General features: G+C 43.8%; 1 protein-coding gene across 1 annotated transcript in view; it reads left to right on the top strand.

Moving 5' to 3' along the window:
• Positions 1–19,919: 19,919 nt before the first annotated feature.
• Positions 19,920–24,742, top strand: part of LOC141408716 (SH3 domain and tetratricopeptide repeat-containing protein 1-like) — a 28,654-nt gene continuing 23,831 nt past the window's right edge. The window contains exon 1 of the mRNA XM_074018091.1: positions 19,920–20,128. The gene's annotated coding sequence lies outside the window, so the exon portion shown is untranslated. The remainder of the gene's footprint in view (positions 20,129–24,742) is intronic.

Below are 24,742 nucleotides of genomic sequence, written 5' to 3'. Positions count from 1 at the left end.
AAAGTGCTGAGATTACAGGCGTGGGCCACCGCATCCGGCCTTATAAGTACTTTTGAGTGTATTATATGTACTAGAAAGCATTCGCAGTCATGGGGTACAGCAAGAAACCAGACAAACTCGAGTCTTATGGAGACTCTATATTCTAAAATTATTTGGAAGTAAACTGGACTTGAAAACAAATGGAAAGTGAATAGATCTAAAAAGTTTCAATATTCATGATGATGTAAAAAAATAAAATATATTGCAGAAATGAAGTCAGGAAGTGTTAGGGGGCATATGGTACTTTTAAGGCCATTGGTATCCTCTGAAATTCAAGCAGGCTGAATACATTTGCATAACTAAAAGGAAAGCAGATGCTAATAGAAGACAATGAAGAAAGAGCCTGAAAGACATTTCAGAGACCTTGGCTGGTGGCAGCCCCTCCCTTCAAAGGTCTGGAGGCCTATAAGGGAAGACTGGTTTTGTGGGCTGGGCCTAGGGCTGCACCACCCAGGGCAAGCGCAGGACAGTGCTCACAGCATTCTACCTCCCAACCACTCCAGCTCCAGCCATGGCTAAAAAGGCCCCAGACACAGTTTGGATCACTGCTTTGAGGGTGCAAGCCATAAGCCTTGGCAATTTCCATGGGATATTAGACCTGCAGTTGCACAAAGTACAGGAGTGTGCTGCTGATAAAGACATATCCGAGACTGGGCAATTTACAAAAGAAAGAAGTTTCATTGGACTTACAGTTCCACATGGCTGGGGGGAGGCAGAAGGCGAAAGGAATTTCTTACATCACAGCAGGCAAGTGAGAGAATGAGAGCCAAGCAAAACTGCTTTCGCCTCATCAAACCATCAGAACTCGTAAGACTTATTCACTACCACGAGAACGATATGGGAGAAACGGCCCCCATGATTCAATTATTTCCCACTGGGAACGCTCACAACATGTGGGAATTGTGGGAGTACAATTTGAGGTGAGATTTGTGGGGGGACACAGAGCCAAACCGTATCAGAAGCCTTCACCTGGATTTCAAAAGATGTATGGAAAAGCCTGTATGTCCAGTAGAAGCCTGCTGGGGTGGAGACCTCATGGCAAATGTCTACTATAGCAGTGCAGAGGGAGAATATGGGGTAGGAGCCCCCACAGAGTCCCCCACTGGGGCACTGCCTAGTGGAGCTCTGAGAAGACGGCCACCATTCTCCAGACCTCAGAATGATAGATCCACTGACAGCTTGCACCCTGAGCCTGGAAAAGCTGCAGGCACTCAACGCTAGCCCTTGACAGCAGCCATGGGGACTGACCCTTGTATCCAAAAGAAAATAATTGTTCTACCATAAAGACATGTGCACTCATATATTTATTATAGCATTATTTGCAAGAGCAAAGACATGAATATTTTCTCTATCATTGGATAGAGAAAATGTAGTATATGTACACCATGGAATACTATGCAACCATTAAAAAATTATGTCCTTTGCACCAACATGGATGCAGCTAGAGACCATTATTCTAAAATAATGCAGGAAGAAAAAACCAAATACCATACGTTCTTAGTTATAAGTAAGAACAAAGCGCTGATTACACATGGATGTAAAGATGGGAACAACGGATACTGGGGACTGCAAGAAGGGGAAGGGAAGGTGGGGACCAAGACCTGAAAAACATATACACCATGAAATACTATGTTTTCTACCTGGGTTACAAGATCATTCATACTCCAAGCCTCAGCATCACACAATGTGCCAATGTAAAATCCTGCACATGCATTCACTGAATCTAAAATAAAAGTTGAAAATTTTTTTAAATAGGTGAAGATCTGAATAGACGTTTCCCAGAAGAAGAGATGCAAATGGCCAACAAATATATGACAAAATTCTTACCATCTCTAATTGTCAGGGGGATGCATATAAAAACCACCATGAAATGTCACCTGACACCTCTTAGAATAGCTGTTATCGAAAAGATGAATAGCAAGTATTAGTGAGGATGTGGACAAAAGATAACCCTTGTATACTTGTGGTGGAAATGCAAACTACTATGGCCATTTTGGATAATAGTATGAAGGTTTCTCCAAAAATTTTTAAATAAAACTACCTGCTGATGAGGCTGTTGAGATATAGGAACACTTTTACACTGTTGGTGGAATGTAAATTAGTTCAACCATTGTGGAAGACAGTATGGTGATTCCTCAAAGACCTAGAACCAGAAATATCACTTGACCCAGCAATCTCATTACTGTGCATAAACCCAAAGGAATATAAATCATTCCGTTATAAAGATACATGTACACACATATTCACTGCAGCACTAGTCACAATAGCAAAGACATGAAATCAACCCAAAGGTCCATCAATGATAGACTGGATAAAGAAAATGTGGTACATATACACCATGAAATACTATGCAGCCATAAAAGGGAATGAGATCATGTCCTTTGCAGGGACATAGATGGAGCTGGAAGCCATTATCCTCAGCAAACTAACCCGGGAACAGAAAATCAAACACTGCATGTTCTCACTTACTAGTGGAAGCAGAACAATGAGAACATATGAATACTGAGAGGGGAACAACACACATTGGGGCCTGTTGGGAGGCAGGTGGAGGGAGAGTATCAGGATAAATGGGTAATACATATATGCATTGGACTATTATTCAGTGTTACATAATAATGAAATCATGTCATTTGTGACAACATGGGTGGACTTCAAGGGCATTATGTTATATGAAATAGGCCAGCCACAGAATGACAATTACTATATGATTTCACTTGCATTTGAAATCTAAAATAGACAAACTCACAAAAGCAGAGAGGAGAATGGTGGTTGCCAGGGGCCCTGGTGCAGGGGAAATGGGTAGATGTGGTTAGAGCACAAAGTTTCAGATATACCATAGAAGTAAGTTCTGGAGGTCTCATTTACAGCATAGTGCTTAGAGCTAAGAATACTGTATTGCACACTTAAAATTTGCTAAAGGGTGGATTTTGTGTTCTTACTAAAATTTCTTACCAGTAATAATAATAATAATGGGGGGGACTTTAGGAGGTGAAGGATATGTTTCTAATCTTAAGGGTAGTGGTGTTCATGATGTATACTTATCCCCAGACTCACTGAGATGCATACCTTAAACATGTACAGCTTTTTAAATGTAATCATAGCTCAACAAATTGGGTTAAAAAAATAAAAAGAGGGGGTTGGTTAAAAAATTTAAAAGGAGGGTTAGATGTCCCCTTGTTTTTCTCTCTTGGCTATTTTCTTTCCTGTTGCCTGGAATTAAAAAATGATAAGTGGGCATTTAGCTGCCAAACTGGAGCCCCTTCTAAAGTACAGCAGAGCAGACAGCTGGAAGGGGCCTGCGTCCCTAATGAATTTGGCAAGCATCTGTACCAGCCATGATAGGTGTAACTATAGATTTAAGTGAGAAAGAAATAAACTTCTGCCTTGTTTAAGCCACTTTGTTCAGACATTAATTTCATATGCATATAGAGAATATATGCTCCTTATGAGTAGGAAAAATGTTTATGCCATATGGTCATAATGGCTGTTCAGCAATGTAGGATGATGCTGATTATGATGACAATGATGACAAACAGCATGAAATAATAAGTAATGAAAAAAAGTGGTTTAATAGTTGTATATGGTTACTTTATTTAAAGATTCTGCTGCTAATATCATTCAATGTATTTGTATGCCGGTGGGAGTTTTATCAGATGTAGACTAAGAAAGTTTACATTATTTAATGAAAAATACTAGATCAATTTTAAAAAACAGTAAAAATATCATGAGATGGAACTAAGCATCTGTATTACAAAGCAACTGTCCCAGTTGATTTTATGCATAATAATGATTGAGAATCCCCTGATCTAGATCCAAGAGATCTCAACCTTTATAGGTGCTATCAAGGAAGCACCTAAGGAAGACAATTTTCCTGACTATATCCATACCTCCAGTTAGTAATAGATCTAGAGATCTAGAACCCAAATCCAGACCTCCTGCTTCCATGTGCAGTGGTCTTTCACTGTTTTGTTTTGTTCCACTTGGTGAAGAGGATTTGAGAATAAATGGCCGCATGATTCAACTCCCTCCTCTGCTCTGAGGAATATAACCTTGTCCTAGCAAGCAAGAAGCTCATACAGTCGTGGAAGAGGCAAATATACATTCACTAATCTAACATACAAGGCAGTAAGCACTGTAACATCAACAAAGCACTTTGGGGTTTCAGACCAGGAGCAAGTGGGGTGATTAATTCTTAGCAAGGCTAGTAAAGTCTGGGAAGTGTTCACTAACAAAATGTCTGGTCATTAACGAAAGCAACTGGTTTCTCAACACAGTCTAATTTATTGTAACAATATAAATGGTTGTTTGTTCATAAACTTTCATCTTTTGCCAAAATGTTTGTAGCTTATGTTCCCATTTAACAAGGTTTTCTGGCCAAAATTGTGCATCCACATCAGTCCTCCCATCAAAGCAATTGTGCATGCATAGAACACCTCTATCTATGAATATCCCCAATGAGGTACAGAAAGGCTCTTCTTGTCCAAACAGAGACATTCCACTGGTGCTAGAGAGCCATGGACGGAAGTTTTCTCTGCCTCCTGGAAATGAAGCCAAACTTTCTTCTTTCTTCAGCCATGAGGATTCCTGTCCTCCTCTTCACCATTTTCTTCTTTATGAGCCAAGTTCTACCAGGTAACAAAATAAACTTGGTAAGAATGGAGCGCCTAACACCTTACAGGGATTCAGAGCAATCACCATCATCTATGACCAGATAGGGGATCTCATAGGAAATCTGGAAGACACACCAGTCTCCGGCTCCCTGGTTAGGCCCAGTTCTGTCCAACCCACCTGTACAGGCCCCGCACACCCAGTGCCCACCAGGTCCTGTCAGCCAGGAGGACCCGTGCTCATCCCCTGAAGTATCCGTGGGAGCCTGCATCCCACAGGGACCCACATCTCGGGGCCAACCTCTATGGGGGCCTCTTGGTTATGGTGGCGGGGGAGGGTAGTTGACCTCCAGCCCTCCCATCCTGGCCACTGTATTTTGTGGGGATCATTCAGTCCTGGAAACTTCCTGGGGACCCCAGAAGGTAGAGAACAGGGTGGTCATGGCAGCCTCAGCTCCAGGCTCTGGGCCAGAAGTTGATAACGACCAACTGAGAGCAACCACTGAATTCGATCCTCTTACAGATACACGAGAAGTTGGCGAAAAACTGAATGTCGACCATTCTGTGGTCATCCAGCATTTGAAGCCAATTGGAAAGCTGAAAAATCTTGATAAGTGGGTGCCTCATGAGCTGACCAAATATTTTAAAAATCATCCTTTTGAAGTGTCATCTTCTCTTATTCTATGAAACAACAATGAACCATTTCTCGATCAGATTGTGACATGTCACGAAAAGTGGATTTTATACAACAGCCAGCTCACTGGTTGGACTGAGAAGAAGCTCCAAACCACTTCCCAAAGTCAAACTTGTACCAAAAAAGGGTCATGGTTACGGTTTGGTGGTCAGCTGCCGGTCTTCTGATCCACTACACTTTTTGAATCCTGGTGAAATCATTACATCTGAGAAGTATGCCAAGTTAATCAATGAGATGCATGGAAAACTGCAGCACCTGGAGCTGGCACTGGTCAACATGAAGGGCCCAGTTCTCCACAACACGTGACCACATGTCATACAACCAGAACTTCAAAAGTTGAATAAATTGGGCTATGAAGTTTTGTCTCATCTGCCATATTCACCTGAACTCTCACTAACCAACTACCACTTCTTTAAGCATCTTGACAACTTTTTGCAGGGAAAACACTTACACAACCAGCAGGGTGCAGAAAATGCTTTCCAAGAGTTCATCGAACCCTGAAAGCATGGAATAAACAAGTTTATTTCTCATTGGCAAAAATGTATTCAATGTAATGGTTTCTTCTTTTTTTTTTTTAAGACCTAGTCTCACTCTGCCGCCCAGGCCAGAGTGCAAAGGTGCAATCTTGGCTCACTGCAACCTCTGCCTCCTGGGTTCAAGAGATTCTCCTACCTCAGCCTCTTGAGTAGCTGGGATTACAGGCACTTGCCACCACACAGGCTACTTTTTGTAATTTTAGTAGAGATGGGATTTCACCACGTTGGTCAGGCTGGTCTCAAACTCCTGACCTCCTGATTCACCCGACTCAGTCTCCCAAAGTGCTGGGATTACAGGCGTGAGCCACTGTGCCCAGTCCATTGTAATGGGTTCTATTTTGATTAATAAAGATGTGCTGCAGCCTAGTTATAAAAATTTAAAATTCACGGTCCAAAACCACAATTACTTTGGCACCAACCTAATAATAGAAGAATTAAAAGAGGCCTTTATATTAAAGAGCCCATGGATCATAAAATAATAAAGAATATTACAATCTCCATAACCCACAAACTTGGTAAATTAGACCAACTGGATGAATTAAAAGACACAATCTGTTAATACTAAAACATAGGAGAAATAGGTAATCTAAAAATATTGATATCTACTTTAAAAATGGAATCAATACCTAATAACCTTACAGAAAACCTATATATTCCAAAAACCTGACATTCTGTCATGTTATTCTAACTGGTGGTATTTGGGGATTTCCATTTTGATAAGAACATAGGTGAGTCGCACACACTTATTTTAGTGCTCATTGGTCAGGAAACCTATGTCCACTATAGGATACTGCAGAGCGATGCGTTTTGGAGAATTTAGGCAAGATAATATTATTTGCAGAGTTAAAGGAAGGCAACCTGTTTTATGTACAGTAATTCCTCATAATATCACAGGGGATACCATATTTAAACTTTGGGGTATCCCCAGGTATAATGCTTATTTGAGCCACATGTGAATTTCAGATACGGAGGCTTCCCGACTTTGGTGGCTTTCAACAGATGTAGAAGTTAATTCACAACCTACTTTGTGGAGGCATAAAATTCAATGAGCACTCATTTAGCATTTTATTTGAAATATTATTTTTGTAAACTTTGCATTTCCAATTAGGTGAAATTTTAAACCTGCTTCAGTTCTTATCCACTTTTTTTTTCCCCCCTGAGATAGAGTCTTGCCCTCTCACCCAGACTGGAGTGCAGTGGCATGGTCTTGACTCACTTCAACCTCCACCTCCCAGGTTCAAGCAATTCTCCTGCCTCAGCCTCCCAAGTAGCTAGGATTACAGGTGCCCACCACCACGCCCGGTTAATTTTTGTATTTTTAGTAGAGATGTGGCTTCCCCATGTTGGTCAGGCTGGTCTTGAACCCCTGATCTTGTGATCTGCCCACCTCGGCCCCCCAAAGTGCTCGGATTACAGGCCTGAGCCACCGTGCCTGCCCTCTCCACTCTTTTTAGGCAGAGGGGAGTAAGGTTTGCTTTAAGTTAGGAGGGACTCCCGTGTACCCAATCCATTTGTGTAAATTTCTTCCTTCAGAGTTCTTCAAATCAGCATCACCATTGTTGAAGGCCTCCCACATGGTAATAATTGTGCTACAGGGTTTTACGCACATGAAGTTTATGTTTGGCTGAATTAACCTCCTTGCTGTGGTGCAAGGGGGCCATAGGTGTTTTCACCAATTATGAAGCGGGTTCACTGTGTAATGGCTACCAACTTTTCTGAGTACAATGAGACCAAACACATTCATACATAAATTCCATAAAGTGAATTTATTACTTACAAATAGTAAACAAAAGACAACAGAAGCCTAGGATTCAATATGAACCGCTACCACAAGATCAGGAAGGCTACCCAGAGCAGATGGATGGAGTTTTGACTGTAAATGCTTCACTTGCACTACAACTGAGGGACCCCAGAAAGCAGCCCACCTTGGGTTTTCTCCCACGATGTTGTTTGCTGGACACAAGCGTTAAAGGCCACTCTGTTTCGAGCAGGGACTCTAACAGAACCTGCGCTGTTCTGACCAATGTCCCCTGATTATCAGGATATTGCATTCCCAGCATATCATACAGTTATCTTGAGAACTACCAGTAGGAAAGGGAGGAAAATGGCCCTGCACCCTTCAAACTGAAGGATCAGGATATTTGTTGTGAGAGAGGCACAGACAGTAGTGACAGAGTGTTCTTGTGAGCCATCTACTAGTTCTCTTGAACCATGAGGCACCATGGATGTACACCTCATCAGGAGGGTGTAGGGGACAGCGGCAAGGGGAGCAGCAGCACAAGAAACAAACAAGGCCACTACTTCTGCCTACATAATTGCTATTGTCTTAGAGTGTACAATAATTAATAATGTTCACATGGCTGCCCTCAGCATACAGAGATGGTGACCAGAGTAGATGCAGGGACTACAGAGATACAGCCTGATTCTTGCTAATTAGGACTGAAGTGTCGGCTTATGTGCTGTGCTTCTGTGCATTAATAATCCAGGGCCTCAAAACTGCCTGTTAAGCACAGATCAAATGTCATGCTGGGGTGCAATTAAACATTCATGTCTAGGAGATGAGAGCATTTTAGTGTGGGAGAAGATGACAACACCTGAAGACCACAAAACACTGTGCAGAACAAAGGGAAGGCCCTTCGTCAGCTCATGGTTCTGACTCAGGTGACTGCTGATGTGTTACGGAACCATCAGCCGACAGCAGGTAGGTCAAGTTGAGCAGGTGTCCTGCATGAGGGCTGGTCCATTCCATTCGTGTTGCGTTGCCAATTGTTTCAATAGCGTCTCATGCACCCCACTGGTGAGGAAGGAATGAGCACCCTACGTTTACTGGCACCGTTAAACACATAATATCTATTACTAAACAGATAAGCCAGACATCAGTTATTAATTACATACAGAAAGATGGCATAAGCTCCCACAGGCCCAAACAGGGATTAACTTGGGAGCAGGGAGTGGTATCACATTAAAAAAGTGAGGATGTTCCTTTTTTTTTTTCCTTTTTTTTGAGACAGAATCTCGCTCTATCACCCTTGCTGGAGTGCAGTGGTGTGATCTCGGCTCACTGCAAGCTCCGTCTCCATGTTCATGCCATTCTCCTGCCTCAGCCTCCCTAGAAGCTGGGACTACAGGTGCCCACCACCATGCGTGGCTGATTTTTTGTAGTTTTAGTAGAGACGGGGTTTCACCGTGTTAGCCAGGATGGTCTCAATCTCCTGACCTCGTGATCCGCCCGCCTCGACCTCCCTAAGTGCTGGGATTACAGGCGTGAGTCACTGTGCCCAGCCGAGGATGTTCCTTTGTTCCTACAGGAGTACGTGATTGGTTTGTCTGTTGGCTGGTAGGGAACTGAATCATGTGACACTGACTGGTAAGACTGTAATACTCTAAAATACAATATATAAACTATCATACCTTAATGGTGTAATACGATCTACTACAATACCAAAGGGATCGATGAAAATCCCAACGCTATCATATGTGACTGAGAGACTGAATGCTTCCTCCCTCAGATTGGTTACAACGTATCGTCCTATCACAGTCCTCTCTCCTTCATTCAAAGTGAACGATCCAAATAACAGACAGAAATAATAAAGAATAAAGGGCAACAGATGCAAAGAACTCATGAGATGATACTCCATGATAAACTTTATGTACTTAGGAATTAATACCAACTCAGTATTAGTAAAAAATAAACATCTTTACATCAAGAGTATTTTTCCTTTAATAAAGAAAGGTGGAATGTGTATAATGAACAAGGTATAATCAAAGTTTACCAAATGAGGCTAGTAAGACTATCTCAACAATTCATAATCATTATTCACTGGTTCATTAATCACAGGGCAATACATACAAATGAAACTTACCTGACCGGGCACGGTGGCTCATGTCTGTAATCTCAGCACGTTAGGAGGCCGAGGCAGGCAAATCATGAGGTCAGGAGTTCAAGACCAGCCTAGCTAACATGGCGAAACCCTGTCTCTACTAAAAAGACAGAGAATTAGCTGGATGTAGTGGCGGGCGCTTGTAGTCTCAAGTACTCAGGAGGCTGAGGCAGGAGAATCGCTTAAACCTAGGAGGTGGAGGTTGCAGTGAGCCGAGATTGCACCACTGCACTCCAGCCTGGGCAACAGAGTGAGACTCCATCTCAAAAAAAGATAATAGTGAAATAAAAAAATTGAACTTACCTACATATTAGAAAAACATCAAACTTCAACCATGAATCCAGCAAATTATCAAATGAATAGACAAAAATTCTACCAACAAACTTAATATCATTATCTATGAAACTCAAGTACTACTGCTTAAAGAGCATCTACAGAACTCTCACGTCAAGGTTTCCCTGCAAAACAACGAGAAATGCATACTCAAGAATCTTTAAGAATGAGTCACTGATAAAAACAATATACTTGTAACTTGTGTAACATTTCATACACTTTTTTCAAACACTGCACGATAATTAATTTGCATCTGGCTTTCCAAATTAGAAAAGCTTCACTTATAGAGCTTCTTTCCCATGGGAGTTTTCACATGACTTTTCAAGTAAATGTGAAAACTGAAAATATTCTTGCAGTTTCTAAACTATTAGAGTTTTAATCCTGTGTACGTTCTTGTATTTACAAGGTCCAGCCAGCTACAGTGTGCATTTTCATATGTCCTTGAGTGGGTATGAGAGAAATGAAACATTCCCATTCTGGACATTCATAGGGTTTTTCTCAGGAATGAGCTGATGTCTTCAAATGGAACTAACACAACTGAAGGCCTTACCACAAATTTAAATTCAAAAGGCTTTTCTCCACTCTGAGTCCTCCCAAATCTTCCAAAACAGGAAAATCTGAAGGCTTGACCACATTTCCTACACTCTTAAGGTTTCTCTGCAGTGTGAGCCTTTTCATGTTTATGAGAGAATGGGAAAGAGTAAATGTTTTACCACATTTCTTACATTCAAGGGGCTTTATTTATTTGTTTGTTTGTTTATTGATTTATTTATTTAGAGATGGAGTCTCACTCTGTCACCAGGCTGGAGTGCAGTGGCACAGTCTCGGCTCACTGAAACCTCCGCCACCTGGGTTCAAGTGATTCTCCTGCCTCAGCCTCCTGAGTAGCTGGGATTACAACCATATGCTACCACACCCAGCTACTTTTTGTATTTTTAGTAGAGACGAGGTTTCACCATGTTGGCCAGGATGGTCTCGATCTCCTGACCTGGTGATCCGCATGCACAGGGCTTTCCCCCAACCCCCTGTTGCTTTTTATGTCCTTGAAAAAGAACTAAGACCACTGAAATGTGCCACCATGCCCAGCTAATTATTTTTATTTATTTATTTATTTATTTATTTATTTATTTATTTATTTGTTTGTTTTGAGACGGAATCTCGCTGTGTCGCCCAGGCTGGAGTGCACTGGTGCGATCTCGGCTCACTGCAAGCTCCGCCTCCTGGGTTTACGCCATTCTCCTGCCTCAGCCTCTCGAGTAGCTGGCGGGAGCCACCGCGCCTGGCATTATTTTATTTTTTGTAGAGACAGGGTTTCACCATGATGCTCAGGTTGTTTCACATTGTTTTAATCCAAGCTGGTTATAAACTCCTGGGCTCAAGCAATACACACTCCTTGGCCTCCCAAAGTGCTGGGATTATAGGCTGAGTCACTACACCCAGCCTCTATATCATGACTTCTTTCATGGCGAGTAAGGCGACTGGAACGAATGTAGGCTTTACCGCATCTCTGACATTCATAGAGTTTTTCTTCAGTATGAATTCTTTCATGGAGGTGAAGGGAACTGAGGCGACTGAAGGCTTGGTCACATGGTTTACATTCATAGGCTTTCTCTCCAGTATGAGTACTTCCATGGTTACAAAGGGAACTCAAAGGGCTAAAGGCTTTGCCACGTTGTTTGCATTCATAGGGTCTCTCTCCAGTATGAATGCTTCCATGGTCATGAAGGGAAGTGGAACAGCTGAAGGCTTTATCACATTTGGTACATGTATAGGGTCTTTCTCCAGTGTGAGTCCTTTCATGCGTCTTAAAGGAACAAGAAAATCTGAATGTTTTTCTACATTCCTTACATTCGTAGGGTTTCTCTGTAGTGTGAGTTCGTTCATGTATTAGACAACAACCGGAAATAGTGAACGCTTTACCACATTGTTTACGTTTATAGGGTTTTTCTCCTGTGTGAGTTCTCTGATGTCTTTCAATTGAATTGAGAACATAAAAAGCTTTCCCACATATCGTACATTTATAACTGGATTTCCACTGTGCATTATCATGTGTCTTCTAACACCTGGAACAGAAACGAAGAGTTTCCCACACTGTTCACTTTTATATTGCTTCTCTCCATATGGTTTGTATCCTGAGTGAGCTAGGATGTGCCTATTAAAGAGAGAATGACGTACAAAGACTTTTCCACAAATACTTCATTCACATTGTTTTAATCCAGGAGAAATGCTCTCATTCAGATCAAGCTTTGGAATTTGGCTGACAACTGTCCATACTGACTACCTTCTTTGCTTTCACGCAGTCTCTGTATCATATAATTTCTGTAAAAAAAAAAAGACAAGCACATTATTATTGCTTGGTTTAATAACTTTCTACTTATTAATAGGTCTTTGACTTACACTGCTACCAATACCAAGGAAAATGCTTTTTATTTTTTATTTTTTTGCCATGACTGAATTATTTGAAAGTAAATGGGTTACTACTGAAAACACAGCTACCACTTCCATGGCTATGACCAAATTAGTAACATTCATGTACACAATTTTGTAGTACATTTTCAAGTAAACTGTTTTCCAAACACTGACTGCTACGCTGAAGTACATTACATTTTGGGTGAAATTTTTCTAAAAAGAAATAAATTTCAAGTGACTCTTATTTGTTTTGATCGCTTGTTTTTAAGTTCATGACAAGCTAAGATTCCTTCAGAGGACTTTATTTCCTCTTCTCAGTGCAAATTATCTTATCTCTTTCCCAGATTTTTCAAAGTGATCTTCAATATTCTGGCCTTTCCATTTGTTTCCTAAAATACAGACCCACAAAATTATCACAAATTATTACAAACTATAGAAACATTACTAGATTTAATGTTCATTGTACATAGTGCCCATGCCTGATTTCTTCACCAAATCATTCCCTTGCCACATTCCAAATCACAAATAGCACTGATGATAGGGAAATAGTTCTGTAATTAAGTGAAATGTGTTCTCATTCTCACCTACAGAAGCCAGGTTCCTGCAGGTTTCCTGCATCACTTCTCTGGAGAGAATCTTCTGAGAAGAATCTAGCAAAGCCCATTCCTCCTGGGTAAAGTTCACAGCCACATCCTCAAAAGCCACGGAGTCCTAGAACATCCCACACATGTGGATAGAAGGATGGGTGGGACTGACAGCACTGGGAATCTATAGTCAATCCATAAGCTGTTTACATGATTCTAAAATTTCCAAGCATTTATTCTGTGACTTGATTGTCACAACTCTTACTCTGTTCACACATACTCCCTCCCACACAGCAATACTAATGCTACAATTGAACTATTCAAAAAGGCAACAGCAAAGTAGAAACACCCATCTTATTAGAGAATCCAGGGAGTAAGATGTGCTGCTAGGAGTTACCTTTTACCTTCACTTTGTACATTTCTAGTATCTGTCATAATAAAGTCCTACCTGATGTGCATAAGGGAGTTAATATTATCAGTCCTGAGACTACTTATTCTTAAAAACGCCTGCTCACAAAGTTTCATCTTTGTTTGTATTAGTAACTTACATTTTGAAAGGGATTCCACCAACCCAAGTAATAAGAATGACTCACTGCATCTAAATGGCTTATGCAATATATTTGCCAAAACTTTTTCTGCTGAAGGTCCATTATATTGTGTCACTGCAGTGGTGCTTAGGGAACCAGACACCAAAACACAGTCTGAACACTAAGTGTTCAATGAGTTTCCCTGGTAGACAATATTTTACACGTGCTGTCACTTGTTAACTGAGGAATTGAGCCCATTCCATGTGATTACACCAAGACAGAGTAGGCTCACTAAATTTAACTGAGTAGTAAATTAAACCAATAATTGATATTTGGTAATACTAATGCCACAATTTTAAAAATTTCCATTGCACAATATCAAGGTAGAAAAGAATAAGAGGAAATGTGACTCATGTTTTTTAAAATGACATTTATATCACCACTTCCAGATGTAATTCCTATGAAATCACATAAATTCCCAACTCAGGTTGTTTTTAGGCAAGAAAAACTACTTTTTCTTACGTAGTAAAAATGACAAATGTCTAATGATTTTTAGTCATCTAAAAAAAGAGTGATGGCTTGTCTAACATACTTCTAAGATTTTCAAACGAAAATATTCAGGACAGCACAGTATTAGCAGAGAGATGAGCAAGCAGATCAAAGGGAGAAAAAAGTGTTAATGACCCAGCATTCATATGGAAAGTTGATGAATGATAGAGTAGGCACTATAGAAGAGAAAAAGAAATCACATGGTTTTTAAAATATGAGACAAACCAGGCTGGCATCTACTTGAGAAAATGCATTACATTCTTCTCTATTCCATGAACCATAATCAACTTATTATATATTCAAATATGAAAGATAAAACCAGAACACTTTCAGAAGTCACAGGAAGATTTTTTTTTTTTTTTTACGAAGGATTAGGCAGAATTTCTTTTCTGTAAGAAAACAGAAATAAAGGAACAGACAAACTCAAACATATTAAAATTTAGGGAATAAAAAGAAAATAGAGTGGGCAGGGCATGGTGGCTCACGCCTGTAATCCTAGCAGCTTGGGAGGCTGAGGAGGGCGATCACCTGCGGTCAGGAGTTTGAGACCAGCCTGACCAACATATCAAAACCCTGTGGTTTTGTTGTTTGTTCGTTTGTTTGTTTTTTGAGACGGAGTCTCACATTGTCGCTTGGGCTGGGGTGCAGTGGCAACATCTTGGCTCACTGCAACCTCCACCTCCCAGGTTCAAGCAATTCTCTTGCCTCAGCCTCCCGAGTAGCTGGGATTACAGGTGCCTGCCACCAGGTTCAGTTAATTTTTTTGTATTTTTAATAGAGACAGGGTTTCATCATGTTGGTCAGGCTGCTCTGGAACTCCTGACCTCATGATCGGCCCACCTTGGCCTCCCAAAGTGCTGGGATTACAGACCTGAGCCACTGTGCCAGGCCTAATACCCCGTGTTTACTAAAAATACAAAAATTAGCTGGGTGTGGTGGTGGGTGCCTATAATCCCAGTTAATCGGGAGGCTGACACAGGAGAATCACTTGAACCTGGGAGGCGGCGGTTGCAGTAAGCAGAGATGGCGCCGTTGCACTCCAGTTGGGCTGCAGAGCAAGACAGTGTCTCCAAAAAAAAAAAAAAAAAAAAAACCCTCAGATATCCAGAGAAGAGGATACAGAGGTGTCCACTGTCATTAATTCTTCACCATGCTACAAGAGGGAAACTGACATTTTGGTGAATCTTTGTAAATCATCAATTTATCTATCACACTTTTATTTCACTGGTAGCATTGACAAAGCTAAGTCCTACAATTCCATTTGAAATCACCCTTGAAAAGAACAGACCTTTAAAACTTACTACACTCACTCCGGGGAAGAAATAAATACGAATTTTTAGCAAATAAAATACATCATTTTACTTTGCCTCTTTGGAAATAGTATGTTTATCTTTCAAGCTGTACAGGTAAAATGTATCTTACAGTCAATGAAAAACTGAAACTCAAATCAGCGGACAAGCCTTTTCAAGGTAACAAATTCAGGGAGAGGCAGTGCTGACTACAACACAGACCTTTGTAAGTGTCACGGCAGCCATTCTATCCCTCGGGACACCCATCCTGTTCAGTAAAGTACTCAGTGACCACCTAGGAGGCACTGGCACTGCTCTTTGTCCTCCTGTGTGCCTTCAGTGCATTTTCATGTTCAGGTTGTTGCACATCCTCTCTGTTGTGGGTTTTCCTTGTCCTTTGGGACAGTTTTTCTCTCTTCACAAGTCTGAGACAATCTAGAGAGCAGAAATCATTTCTGCCTTTTCCTCTCAATATCAGCATCCCACTGGCAGACCATCAATGTGTCTCCGAGGAATAAAAACTCTGGCTGGAGGAACAGTTTTAATGACCTAGCTTTAATGACATTACGTTGTATTGTCCATTCATTTTAATGTCCTAAAATTTTAATAACCCTAAGGGGTCACCATTTTAGATGAAATTATACCAGGAGATTCCTGTAAGGCCAAGAGCATCCAGCTACTCCCCTGAGAGACTCTACCCCCTACCTCAGGCTGTCCTTGGCGATGAGATGACCCCGGGGCTGATAGTCACTAGACCCTCCAATAGACATGGCCACTGTGGGTATCCTGGGTCATCCCCAGACAGTTCTAAAACTCCAGGAATAGGAAAAGACAGGAGGGTGGCTGAGAACACAGCACCCTGTAAAGTTTTCACAGGGGGACCTCAACCTAAAGACATTTTGGTAATATGTACACTTAGGAAAGATGAAAAGAAGAGAGGCACAAAGATTTTTTTTTTTACAGTAGAGTGTCAGATGATTTATTCTCCGCTTTCCTCTCCTGTAAAGTGCTTGGAAACAGAAAAATATTTTGGCCAAGGTGGTTCGTGCCTGTATTCCCAGCACTTTGTGAGGCCGAGGTGGGAGATAAATTAAAGTCAGGAGTTTGAAACCCACCTAGCCAACATGGCAAAACCCTGTCTCTACTAAAAATACAAAAATTAGTTGGATGTGGTGGTGGAAGCCTATAAGCCCAGCTACTTGGGAAGCTGAGGCAGGAGAATTGCTTGAACCCGGGAGTTAGAGGTTGCAGTGATCTGAGACTGCGTCATTGCACTCCAGCCTGGCTACAGGGCGAGACTCCGTCTCAAAAAAAAAAAAAAAAAATATATATATATATATATAAATATACATTTAAAAGTATTACATGTAGATAGTATTTGAAGTTATGGGACTGACTGTAGGTAGAAACAAGAGAAGGCAAGGAAAGTTTTTATATTTATATTTATATATAATTATACAAAATTAATATACATAATTATAATATATAAAGATATCATATAGGCTGGGCACAGTGGCTTACACCTGTAATCCCAGCAATTTGGGAGGCCGAGGTGGGCAGATCACTTGAGGTCAGGAGTTCGAGACTAGCCTGACCAACATGGAGAAACCCCATCTCTACTAAAGATACAAAAATTACCCAGGCATGGTGGTGTGTGCCTGTAATCCCAGCTACTCAGGAGACTGAGGCAGGAAAATCACCTGAACCCGGAAGGTGGAGGTTGTGGTGAGCCCAGATTGCGTCATTGCACTGCAGCCTGGGTGACAAGGGTTAAACTCCGTCTCAAAATAAATGAATAAATAAAACAAGAAATATATATTTACGTCTAAATACATAATTGTAATACATAAATGTATATATAAATATACATTTATTATAAATTTATTGATATATGAAATATGTTTATTTCTGAGATAGTGTCTGGCTCTGTCACCCAGGCTGGAGTGCAGTGGCACTATCATAGCTCATTGGAGCCTTGAACAGATGGCTCAAGCGATCCTTCCACCTCAGCCTCCTGAGTGGCTAGGATTGCATGCACACACCACCATGCGTAGCTAATTTTAAAATTTTTTGTGGAGACAGGGTCTTCCTTTTTTGCCTAAGCTGGTCTTGAACTCCTGAGCTCAAGTGATCTTCCTGCCTCAGGCTTCCAATGTGTTAGACGTGGGCCACTGCATCTGGTCTAATGCATTTTTTAATTTGCGACTTCATATTTTTTGATATTTTTAAGTAGTGAATGTGTTGAACAACCAACTTGCAGAATTCTTGAACAATGGATGGTCAGCTCTCATGTCCTGGTTCAAATCGCCCCAGCACACCATGGCTAGAAACCTTTCAGCCAACTTCCACTTATGTGTCCTGGGGCAGGACAATGTCACTTGGCCAATCCCCACTAAGAGGGACTCCAGAAAGGCAAGAAACTATTCTGTTCTCTATAATGGAACCTGACCAGGGAGAAGGCAGCTGGGAGGGCCAGCTGGGTCCTCCAACCAGCAGCGTCCACCATCGACCCACTGCCCTAGAACTACACCGTGCTGGGCATTTGGGGCGCTGTTATGAGCAAGAGTTTCCATTTTTCTTCTCATGGGACCTTCATGCTAGTGGCAAGAGACAATTTTTTTTTTTTTTTTTTGAGAGCGAGTTTTGTACTTGTCACTCAGGCTGGAGTGCAATGGTGTCATCTCGGCTCGCTGCAACCTCTGCCTTCTGGATTCAAGCAATTCTCCTGCTTCAGCCTTCAGAGTAGCTGGGATTACAGGATTGCACCACCACGTCTAGCTAATTTTTGTATTTTTAGTAGAGATGGGGTTTCACCATGTTGGCCAGGCTGGTCTGGAACTCCTGAGCCACTGCACCCAGTCAAGAGGGAGATTTTAAATCAATAAGTAGAATTGTGATGAATGCCAGAAAGAAGAATGTGTGTGATGGGGAAGGGACCTAAGTTATTGTCTCATATTTTAACACTTTCACAGGCAATAACTAAAAACTTAGAAGCTTAAAACAACACACACTTTTAAGCCAATTTTGGCAAACTAGGAGTTGAGCAGATTTTAGTGGGTCCTGTGCTTGGGATCTCACGCTAAGCAGCTGGGCTGCATCCTCATCGAGGCTCCACCAGGGCAGAATCCATTTCCTGGGACCCAGTTGGCAAGGGCCCAGCTTTTTGCTTCCTTGCCTACCGGGCCCCTCTAAAGGTCTTTTCTCAGCACATTATCTCCCTCCGGCAGCGCCTGCAGGCGGAACATTTCTCTCAAGTGTGAGAAGATGACGCACTGTGACAGTGACATCCGATTGCTTTTGCCAGGCTCTATGGGTTAGAAGCCAGTCACCGGTTTTGCTCGTACCCAAGGTCAGGAAGACTATACAAGGGCATAGGTTATTGGGGGGTCAGCCACTTTAGGGTGTGGCTGCCACCACAGAACTTGGTGAGAATTTAAGGGTTGGTAGGAGCTGGCCAGGTACAGGGGTGAGGGTGTGTCAGGCAGGAGTGAGGGCATGGAGGGGGATGCAGAGGCCTGCACCCTGGAATGTCCTTTCACTCCCTGAGGTTTTGTTCTCCTGATCCCTGAGTACATCCCAGAACACGGTGGGGCCCTAGCAGGGGAGAGGTAGGGAAGCATGTGTTGTTCATCTGGGGAGCTTGTTAGGCAAATCAGATTAGGGGCCAGGCTTTCAGTGGTGGGTGCGAGCGTGGGAGTGATGAGTGTTCAGGTGTGTGTGGGAAGAGCGATGGGGATAGGGTCAGCCCCAGCCACCATGAAGACCCTAACTGTGCATCCACCCATCCCAGCAGCCTCCCTGAGTGAGTGCCTTCAGGGTGCAGGTCCTGTTTTACACAGGTCCCAGTAGCTGGGACCACAAGTATGCGCCAGCACGATCGACTAAGTTTTTGTATTTTTAGCAGAGAAGGGGTTTCATCTTGTTGGCCAGGCTGGTTTCGAACTCCTGGCCTCAAGTGATCCACCTGCCTCGGCCCCACAAAGTACTGGGATTACAGGCGCGAGCCACCGCGCCCGGCCCTACTTCACTCCTAAAGCCCACCATACGTGCTTCCAAATGTTTGCTGAATCACAAAGTGAACGAGTGAATGGGACTACGTGACTTCAGGCAGCAGGCAATCCTATTCCTTGGACCTCAGTTTCCCTTTTTGTAAAGCAAGCCTGTCTCTCGCTCTCTGCCCTAAAAGCCTGAGTTCTGGGCTTGAGATGAGCGCGTCCTGTAGACCAGACTGCAGGTGGACGTTGAGCTGGGGCTTCTAGGAGGCCAGGATCCGGCCAGCTCTTGGGTCCGGTCCTCCCGCGGAACCCTGTACGCCCAATCCCAGCGCCGCCCCGCCCAGCCTCCATTTGTTCCCCTAGGCCCCGCCCTCTCCGCGCGGCTCGCTCCGCATTGGCCGGGGGGCGGGCCCTGGGCGCCAGGCTCCGCTGGAGGCGGTGCGGCGGGCGGCAGGCGGGGCCCTGTGCCCCAGCATAGTGTGTGTTCCGGCCGCAGCCTCGCGCCAGCTGCAGCTCCTTGATCCGAGCCGGATCCTGAGCGTGGAACACGGGCTGAACCCGCGGCAGCGGCCCCGCCCCGGCACTCCATTGTTGAGCCTGCCGCGGCTCTGTCGGCTGCTCAGCTGCGCTCCAGTCGGCCCAGGCGCCGCGGCGAGGAGCGAGCACTCGGAGGCGGCGGTCTGAGGTGAAAACGGGTAACGAGGTCTCTGGACCGGGCGGGGGTCTCTGCCCCGGGCGTGGCGGCTCCGAGCTGGGCTCCGCAGGGTCCGAGATCGGGATCCGGGGTCCTTGCGCCTGGGCTTTGTCTCGGCCTCGGGTGGCACCGGGGGCTTCGCCCCTGCTACGATACCACGTGGGCCCGCGCGGGGGTCCCGGTCGCCCTGCCGGTAGGGGCCGGTCCCCACTGCTCCCCGGCTCCCCGCGTCTGCCGCGGAGGGGGCTGCATGGACCCGGGTGCTGGCTTCTGAGCCGAGATGACGTCACTGCACTCCAGCGTGGGCGACCGAGTGAAAAAAAAACCTGGTCAAGTGTTTTACCCAGTGTTTTTTTTCTCGGGGAAAAAAAAACCTGGTCAAGTGTTTTACCCAGCCTAGGTACGTGTGGTAGAGCCGAATGAAAGCTTAGAAAACGATGACTTGAGAACTAGCCCAGCAGAGGAATCAGGCGGGATGTGTTGTTACTAAGTGAAATTTGCACCTGTTTTCTCCCAGGCCTTCTTGAGTTGTGTATAACAGAGAGCTCAGGTGTTGGGGGCAGTTGACCGGTTGAAGAATGCATTACCATTATGTGAGAAACATTGGCCTTTGAAAAAGCAGAACTGGATCCACGTTCTTGCCTGGTAACTCTAACTATCATCTAGTTTGTAAAGGGGAATGCAGTTCACTGAAAAATTCTTAAGACAGTGGGGAAAGGATTGGGGTGTCTGCATTGGTTTGTGTAATATAGGTCATATGAAAGAGCTTTTAGGCTGGAGAGAGACTTTTCACCTCTCTAACTTTACTTTCACAGGACAATTCCATCATGATTTGAAGATTTTTGGGTGAAAACTACATTGTTCTGCTATGTGTTTCGGAGCAAATTTCTACATACAATTTGCTTAAATATTTCAGATGATACAAGAATATATGTGTGGGGTAAAAAGCTGAAATTTGCATTCCCCCTTCTCTAGAAGTAACCATTGTGAATAGTTAAGTCTGTTTTCCAGCTATTTTGTATACTATAAATACACTGTGAACATTTGAGTGTATATAGACATGTATGTTACACACAGTTTTAGAGATGGAATATTTCTCTGTTGCCCATGCTAGTCTCAAACTCCTGGGCTCAAGTGACCCTCTCGCCTCAGCCTCCCAAAGTTTTGGAATAACAGGCATGAGCCACCGCGCCTGGCCTGCATGAGTATATTTAGTAATTACTAAGTTACTTTGTTCAGTACGTGTCTATTGAAGTCCCCCATGTACCAAGCATTATTCTGAATACCTTATATGCACGAACTGACTTAATTTTTAGAGCAGCTCTCTTATTGTGGCCGTTTTACAGTGAGGAAACTGAACCACAGAGAGGCTGGGGACGTCGTCTAACATCACACAGCCGGTGCTGTTGGAATTGAGGTTTGAACCCAGACAGCTGGCTTCAGATCTCTTAGCTGTTATCATAGATGGCACACCCAAACCTTAGGGCCGCCTCCCAAGCCTTGCCTGAGCTCTGCCTGAGCTCTGCGAGAGCCGTGTATGTGAGGTTTCTTTCCTCTTTAAGAACACAAGTCTTGGGATTGTCCCAGACCCTGGTAGGACCTCTTGAGGACCAAAAACGGGGATTCTTCAAGCCTGCCCCAAGGGCCAGATCTCTGATTTAGCTACTTGGAAGGTAGACGTGGAAGACAGTAATTTTACCAGAACAAAAAGTCAGGATGGCTGGGCTGACTCGGCCAGACGCAGTGGCTCATGCCTGTAATCCCAGCACTTTGGGAGGCCGAGACAGGTGGATCACCTGAGGTCGGGAGTTCGACAGCAGCCTGGCCAACAAGTTGAAACTATGTCTCTACTGAAAATATGAAAATTAGCTGGGCGTTTTGGCGGGTGCCTGTAATCCCAGGTACTTGGGAGGCTGAGGCAAGAGAATTGCTTGAACCCGGGATGCAGAGGTGGCAGTGAGCTAAGATTATGCCACTGCACTCCAGCTTGGGTGACAGAGGGAGACTTCGTCTCAAAAAAAACAGAAGGAAGGGGAAGGGGAATGCCTGGGCTGACTCACAGGGAAGAGGCCCTACAGCAGCCGTAGGACCTTGGCCACTTGGGTGGAAAAGAAGGAAGGAAGAGCTTCACCCATGGCGGTGACCTGGACTGCAGAAACCACACTAAACAGTCCACATCCTGGAGCCTGGCCACCCCATTTGCTTCTCTTCTCCTTGGGTAGAGGGCGTGGGGAGCTTTCTACCCTGGAGGCTGAGCAGCGCAGCCTCTAACCAGGGTAGGCGTTTGTCTGTCCCTGGGAATACAGACAGCATTCTCATAAGCAGCCCAAATCCTCCTGAACAGCTTTTTGTAGGGTGGGGCGGGGCAGAGGATCATTTTGACTCGTAGGTACATTTTCCACTTTCACTGCTGATAACTGTGTTACAGATTAAAGTTTTGTTTTTGACACTGAAGAGGGCTTAAGAGAGCGAGCTATTATGGCACATCTAAGTCTCCTAAAATAGAACCACAGGGTAGTGTAGGAAAATCTCTTCTAAATTATGGATCATATATGGTGAACGTTAGAAGCCATGTGTACCTAAGTTGAAAAATCAAACCATGTCTTGTATTTGGGTGACCCCGGTAAGTCTGGATGTCACTGCGCCTTGTGTGAACACAGGATGCTGAGGTGTAGGGATCAGCAGGCTTTTTCTGGACATCTTCCGCTTCTCTCTTGGGGTAAAGTGGGGCGGCAGTAGCAGCGCACAGCTGTTGGGCCCCTGATATTTGTCAGCTGGTTTACATGTGGGATTCCATTTAATGCAATCTTGGAGGTAAAATTATGTTATTGAAGATGAAGATAGAGGCTTAGAGAAGTTAAGAAAATTGTTCCAGGTCACATCATTTGTTTTGTTTCGTTTTGTTTTTGAGATAGTTTTGCTCTTCTTGCCCAGGCTGGAGTGCAATGGTGCGATCTCGGCTCACCACAACCTCTGCTTCCCAGGTTCAGGTGATTCTCCTGCCTCAGTCTCCCGAGTAGCTGGGATGACAGACATGCGCCACCATACCAGGCTGATTTTGTATCTTTAGTAGGGATGGGGTTTTTCCATGTTGGTTACGCTGGCCTTGAACTCGCAACTTTGGGTGATCCACCCGACTCAGCCTCCCCAAGTGCTGGGATTACAGATGCGAACCACCACGCCTGGCCAAGGCCATGTAATTTCTTAAGTTGAAAGATGAAGTACTGGATGAACTCAGAAGTTTGACTTCAAGGCCCTTGATCTTTCCATAACTCGTGGTTCCTTCCCTGGTTGGTGGGAGTGACTGAAGAACTCCAGGAAGCTGTGTTTTGTGGAAAGAGGACCTGAGGGGTGTATGGTCTTTCCAGGCTTGGAATCTGGCATGCTGGGCTTCTGAATTGTATAGCTTGACCATATAGAGAAGCCCCTCATTTAAGACTTATTCTTTGGGGAAAATGAAGGAAAGCCGCCCACATGAGACAGGCAGAGGCGACTTTCTCAGAGCTGCTGTGGCAAGAGAGTCGGCACCGTCACTTGCGTGTGGCAGAGACTGACATGCAAGTGAGTGGCGGATGAGGAGTGAGGAAGCTTCAGGATGGAAAGAACAGCTCCCAGTGGAGGCTGTTGTGGGGGCCGGAGGCGGCTGTGCAGAGGTGGGGTGTCCTGTGTGATTGGGTAGGGGCATATTTGGCTTTCTCTGAATGATCCTAACTGGAAACACTGGGCCAAAATTAGGGTGGCTGTCAGTTTTGAGTCAAGTCCTGGTCACCTGGGACAGAGTTGTGGTTTAGTTTCTGGGTTGTGGAGAGAGAGCAGTCTGGCTTTCTGTCTGATGTGCTAGCCTGCCTGGCCTCCTGGCTGTTGACTGTAGATAGGGGATTGGTTTCCTGGGTGGGCAGCTACAGGTTGTGATCTGAGTTCTGTCTTTCTACATATGATCAGGCATGGTCTGTTTGTATATTCAGTCCCTCATTTTTCTTGTCAGTAAAAATATCAAGTGACAAATTGGATACATTGGGAAGATTTTAGATGTCTGTGTCCCCTGGAGGAAGTTTTCACATTCACATTGAATCAGAATGAATATAAACAATGGGACCATTTATCTTGAAGATTTAAAAGAGGAAATCTTCAACAATACTACCTCGGCGCCATTGCCTCTCTGTCCATCGTTAGGGAACGTGTTTTTATGCACCGCCAGCTCATCGTCCACCAGTTTGTGGTTGATCCAGTTCTCTATACGTCTTACCTTGTGTGTATCTCATTGTTTGCTAGTGTTACCTTTCCCCTTCGTCAGTGTAGTTTATTTGTGTAGCCTCTGTTGGTAGGAAGTTATTTGTGGAATTTGTGAATGGAAGGGACCTTGGAGGTCTGCTAAGTCAACCAAGTGATTTTAGAGATAAACGGAAATACAGGGATATGTTCCAGCTTTTTTGGTGGCAAAACCAGGAATAGAAAGCAGTGTTCTTTGTGCCACAATGTCATTGGAAGACAGTTCAATGTGGGCCTAAAATGCAGAGTAACTAACTTTCATTTATCTCTGCTTCTGACTCTTGTTATCAGACATTTTAAATTGACCTAAATGTGTTAGCAGAAATATGAAAAGTC

The sequence above is a fragment of the Macaca fascicularis genome, chromosome 15 (assembly GCF_037993035.2).
Source record: "Macaca fascicularis isolate 582-1 chromosome 15, T2T-MFA8v1.1".
NCBI lineage: Eukaryota > Metazoa > Chordata > Mammalia > Primates > Cercopithecidae > Macaca > Macaca fascicularis.
This window is presented reverse-complemented; position numbering and strand designations above follow the sequence as displayed.